Source organism: Lepidochelys olivacea (assembly GCF_965140295.1).
Source record: "Lepidochelys olivacea isolate rLepOli2 genome assembly, chromosome: 1".
NCBI classification, from domain to species: Eukaryota; Metazoa; Chordata; order Testudines; family Cheloniidae; genus Lepidochelys; species Lepidochelys olivacea.
This window is the reverse complement of record NC_140411.1, coordinates 344,435,120-344,441,396: the sequence shown is the minus strand read 5'-3', so window position 1 is coordinate 344,441,396 and position 6,277 is coordinate 344,435,120.

The following is a 6,277-nucleotide window of genomic DNA, read 5'->3' as shown; positions in this document are numbered from 1 at the left end:
TCTGTACTTATGCTAACTGTGACCCAGCTTCCAGCATGCTTTGCATCACATTTTGAGAGCTGTGGAAGCTGCTGCTCACTTTGCCGTAGCCCCTCTTGTGCCGTGGAGGCACACACGCTCCGCCGCAGGGACTTGCTCAGGTTGTCACAACACACCACAGGCAGCAGCACTAGTTCGGGGTGCACGTTATTGCTGCAACTCCTGTCCAAAAAGTCGGGGTGGGGGGGTTAGATTCAGATTCAGAAAGACCATCCTCTAAGGGCTCGACCGGCTAATATACTGTGCTGTACTAATACTGTCCTGTACTAATAGAGGCTCTGTTTCTTATTGAGAGTCTGTAACCCACTCTGCAAACACTACCAACCCATGTACCTCGATTTTATACGTCTCCTCTCTCTATGGGAATTTCTGTCAATGTATCCCTTGGCAGACAAGAAACAAAGAAGCGTTTTTGATAGGGGAAGGCTCACAAGTCTCCTTGCAAACAGCACAAAAGAGCAGCGTGGGTGTTATGTTTAACCAGCTGTCATTACTATTGTTACGGTAGCGACACCTGGTCATACACCCTTTTTAAGGAACTTTTCAGAAACAAGCAATAAAGTGAGGGGAAGAATGCAGTGTTTATATTCATATCTGCTTTTATATCACAGCCCTAGGGGTTGGGACCAGCTTTTCTCCAGGGGTGGGGAGACATTTTGTAAAACTAGTGTTTAAGGTGGAGGAAGGAAATCATGTGACTAGCAGGAGGTAACGGTTTACTGTACCTTGAGACCAAGGCAACAGTGCCATCTGCTGGGGTAGGAGAGCTCACTTTGTTGGCAGCCAACTCACTCCAAGTGCTTTCTTCCATTAAACAGTTGTCAAGCACGAAGGAAAATGGAATATGTTGAAACCATTTCAGGTCAGACAGGCAGCCAGTCAGTCTCTTTCCTTCTCCCCTCCACCACTTTGGGTACTAGCTGGACCAACCTCATATTTTCACAGTTTCACTACCCTTATGTTCCTCTGTAATAGACAACTAAGTACTTTACTGCTTTAAGTGTTCAAACAGGTACTTGGTAATGCTCTGGATATTTGTCTCTGCAGTAGCAATAGAAAATTCTCTTTGTCTCTCAGCAAAAAAGTGGGGCTTACACATGTGCTGCGAGCCACAGCAACATGGCATCTGGGAATAGGGGTGAGAGGAACATGGGAGGAACAGAGAGCAGAGGCAGAGAGAAGGAATCCTGCTAGCAGATGCCCAGTGTTTCATAGACAGCAGCTAAAAATCACACAAGAATTACTGTAGGATTTCTGCAGCCTTCTGAAACTTATCGGCAGGCCAGGAGATTTGTAAAATGTCTGAATGAAGCAAAATCCTCAGAAGCCTATGATAGTCCATGATACTTAGAGAATTTTGACCAAAAATTGCAGACTGTGCAAAATTGGGTGTAGCGGGTATCTCCCAGAAGCTGTGGCATGATATATTCTCATTTATTTGAATTGTGGTAGCAAGTAGGAGCCACAGTCGTGGACCAGGACCCTTTTGTACTGGATGTTGTACTAACACATTAACAAAAAGATGGTATGTTCCTCAAAGAGCTCACAGTCTAAGTAAATATATAACTAGGGACAGCATAGCTTGTGGGGCCGTTTAATTGCAGTGTAGACTTCTGGGCTTGAGCTGGAGCCCAGGCTCTAGGACCCTGTGAGGTGGGAGGGTCTCAGTGCTGGGGCTAAAGCCCAAGCTGGAACTTCTACCCCACAACTAAATAGCCCTGAAGTCTGAGCCCGTGAGCCCAAGTCAGCTGGCCTGGGCCAGTATAGACTTCAGAGGTTTTGGTTAAGTTGAACAGGAAAAGCAGGTTAACACGTGTATGAATTAGGTGGAAGGCTCTGTAGTAATAGTCTTGAGGACTACCTGGGGAGCGTTTGCTGGAGGGGTGATGCTGCATCAACTCAGGAAGAAAATAATAAAACACTAGTGTGTTAATTTCAAAGCTTAATACACTGTTTGTTCACTGCACTATTTGTCTGCGAGTGGCCTGAATTCTGAGAAAGCTCAGCTCATTTGCCTATATGTCTAGAAGTACAGAACATACCTGGATATTGTAAACAAAAAGGTGATCAATTCTTTCCCATAAGTAAAAGAGGACAGAAGATGCAGTAATGGACTTGAGCTGCAAGACAGGTTACTCTGGGCAAGCTGGAACAAGCTACGGAAGCTGTGAAATTGCCCTTCTTGATTAAATTCCTGGCTGGACTGGACACCCATCTCTTAGGGATACTTTAGGTATAATGAAATGAATCCAGCCACTATAGAGGGAGATAGACTACGTGACCCACTTCAGGCCCATATAATGCAGTGATCTTTGATACAATTCCAATAGCCTTTAATTTATTTTAATAATATGATTGTCCATAGGCAAAAATTAATTCTGATGGAAATCAAAGTAAGCTTGTGTTAAGCTTGTCTGACTGACTAGCTGGGAAACCTCAAATGCCTGTTTAAGTGGGATGAGTAGCGCTCCCCTTTCTTTCCTCCAAGTGAGCAGCTACTTCTAGAATGTTATTCAGTTCTTCTTTCATTGTGACTATATTGTCAGATTCTTGGGGGAAAGTCCCACATTTTTAGGTAAACTGCATTAATTACAAGGACTTTAAATTAGCTAATTCAATCATTTCATTCATGATCAGTAGTGCAGTAAGGCAAATAGCTGCTTAGGTGGATGTCCAGGATTTTTACAGTTGCTCCCCCCTGCCAATTGATAAACTATCATAGACTTCCAAGGGTAATACTAATGCGCATTGTCATTCTGCTTGGAAGGATTAGATTTTTATTGGCAAATGTCACTTTCACCGTACACACACACATTGATTAAAACATACTTCCATAGATAATAATCAAAATTTACAGATAGGCAAAGTAAGAAAAATGCTATTTGAGAACTTATTAGAGTTTGATCTAAGGATATTTACTTTATATATTTTGACAATTTGTGTTTTAACAGTTATAAAGCTTTAATTTTTTGAATCTCAAATCTACTGTTATCTACTGTCATTAAATAATTGTCTGTCCCCATAGTTTCCTGTAACTGAAAAATTTGAATGGATAAAAATGGGGAAAAAATGCTTCAACAATTGATAATATTCATCCAAATTATTTAAAATAATAAAAATTGAATTGTGCCAAGCTTAATTGCAATGCAATAGAACTTAATGGCATCCAATGAAGTGAGCTGTAGCTCACGAAAGCTTATGCTCAAATAAATTGGTTAGTCTCTAAGGTGCCACAAGTACTCCTTTTCTTTTTGCGAATACAGACTAACACAGCTGCTACTCCGAAACCTGTCATTAATGGCTAGTGTGCATGTATTTTCTTGCCCTCTGCTGGTTGAAATGTCTTTGCTGTAAGCCCTAATACTTATGCCCTAATGCAGTGAAAGGACACTCTCAGCCTGGATTTGGCTGTCTGTTATATTGGTCAGGATCCTCAAGAGGGGAGGGGTGGGGGGGGACAGAAGGAGTTTAAACAGTGTTTTTTATTCTGTTTCTCCCCATTGGTCTGAATTATCCATAACGTCCACACTGCATCACAGTCCAAATCATTAGAGGAATGCTTCTGCTTGCACAGACAAGAGGATGTTTGGATTCTGATGTCAGCCCAGTTCTGCAGCCTGACAGGAATCAGGTGTTGTCCCCAGTGTACATAGAATTCTTCTTTGCAGCCAAACTAGTCTAACATGCATTTTGTTAACTGGAACTGGAGCAGCAAAAGAAAGAAAACAAATGCCTAATTTTCCAGCTTTGTGGGTGAGAGGACTACAAGTGAAGATTATAATGCTGGACACTGAAGCCTTAAACCAGCTGCCTCAGGAATCTGCCAAGAACTTTGTTGAAAATATGTTCCTCATCTTAGCAACAGAGCTAAGACTTATCACACATCTGCCCACCTTTATTCGAATGAAGCTCCTTCTGATCTGACAATTCAGGCATTGTCAGTTTCATCCAGAACAATTTACAAACTTGGAACCTAATCTTGTAAACCCTTAATCATTTGATCAATCCCATTGAAGACAATGGGACTATTTACATGACTATGGACTGCTTTTGTGGGCTGGTAAGAGTTTCAGGAGTCTGTTCCTATAAAGGAAGTTGAATCCCCCATTCAAATGCAATGTTTGGGTATAATACCATAAAGCAATTTAGGATACAGTTCTACCTAAAATTTGTCTTTTAATAAGTCACACGTGTTTAAACGGCTCCTAACCCAACACCAATATTCCATATAAACAGACTGAATACTACATATTTGGGGGGAAAATGTGCAGTTAAGCATGTTGATGTTTGTATATACAAAGGTGGGTGTCGGAGGGGATGGGGAAAGCATGGGGGCCCCAGGCTGGGGGCGGGGCGGGGCAGGGAGGAGTCACATGGAGGGTCAAGTGGGGAGGTAATGGGCCCCCCTTGTGTCCCTCCCATGAGTGCAGTACCAGCAAGAAATGATTTCTACTTGCACCACCGGAGCCAGGGGCCTTGGGTAGCCCTCTTAGCTCTAGTTCTATTGGTCAGGCCATCTAGAGCAGCAGTCCCCAAACTTTTGAGGGTTGTGCCCCCCAATTCCTGTTTGTGCCATCCCCAGAGCTGGGCCAGGAGCGGGACTGTGGCTTCGGTGGGGCAGGGGGGCTGAGGCTGGGCCGCAGCTGGGGGCAGGAGCAGAACCTCAGCCAGACTGTGGTGGGGGCTGGCAGCTGGGACTGTGGCCAGGTGCGGCCCTGCTGCTGGCCTTGCCCTCAGCCTCGGCCATGGGCAGGGAAAGGAGCCATGGCTAGCAGCTGAGGCTGGGGGCAGGCGTGGGGCCGGGACCCATGTCCGTGGCTGGGAGCAGGACCGGAGCAGAACTTGGGGCAGGGAGGGGCTGGGGATCGCTCCCTCCCCATCCCCATGGAGGCTGGCCCGGGCCCCGCCGCACACATGGATGTTCCTCCCCTAGGCGGGTGCACTCCACAGTTTGGGGACCTCTGATCTAGAGGCTCAGACCAGAGCTCTAGGATCTGGAAAACCCCAAATGGGTGTTACATGAATTTCAGAATCGATACTTTAAATGTGGGATCGCTAGTGTTAATACCCAGTGCTGGTATTATAATTTGATACTGTTTCATATAACACATACCTGTGGCATGGTCCAGTGCTCATCTGAGTCAGTGGAAAGATTCCAACTGAGTTCAGTGGGTTTTGGATCAGGCCCAAAATAAGGCCATGTGGCAAAGTTACACAAGTATGTCGGTATAAGGACAAAACCCACTCAATATAGTTTGAAATAGTGACTATTTCACTATTACTGTAGTGCAGCAGGTGTTCCTATGTGTGCTTGGGCTCAAACGTAGGCTGAAGAACTAGATGTTGTTTAATAGAAGTATAAACCTGGTGATAGCACAATCAAATATGGGTGGTTTCTTGTGTTCTATATTACAAAGACAGGGGTGCTGCCAGGGAGTGGGGTCGGGGTGCAAGGGCTTCTGACTGCAGGCGGAAGGGGTGGGGCAGGGCCCCCAATTGCTCTGGCCCAGGGCCCCACGAACCCTTAATCAGCCTCTGGACAAGATATTCTGGGCTCAGTTTCTCTCTCTCAGTACCCAGAGAATTCTTCTCAAATGAGTTTGAAGAAGCTGCGTTATTTAGGGTGTCATTTCATTTTTCAAGCATCCCTTAGCTGAGCTGGGGGGATATTGTATTACCATCAAATATTATTTTAAAAAATCAAGAGAAAACAAGGAACAGAATCTATTTTGTTTTTATTGATTCCAGTGATTAAAAAAACCTGGTTTTCTTCCTTTCTCAAAGACCGAAGCTATTTTCCCCTCACTGTCTGGCTAGAGGAGTCAAAGCTGGAGGCAGACACTGTATAAGAACGCCCCTGCTCTGTCATCTCTTTCAGACACCCTCTTCCTGCCAGGCAGTTATTGGGATAATATTACGCAAGGTGTATCTGTGATCTCTGTGAGCTGTGCACTATGGATCTATTAAAGAAACTGGAAGGAAGCTTGTAACGAATCCACCTATAGCAGGGACCACCACATCCGTACAAGACAAATTACACCCACTGGTGGAGCTGGACAAGGCCCACGGTCCTTCTTCAAAAACACAGGCCTCTCTACTCAAGGACATGTCCCCTTGCTAGCTGTAATAGTAAGTCCCTTGTCCTCCCTGTGGGCCAACCATTAGTGGGTGACATAACGCTCATGTGCTTTACATGCACAAAGGGCTTGATTCCCCCCACAGTGCAGGTGAAGAATGT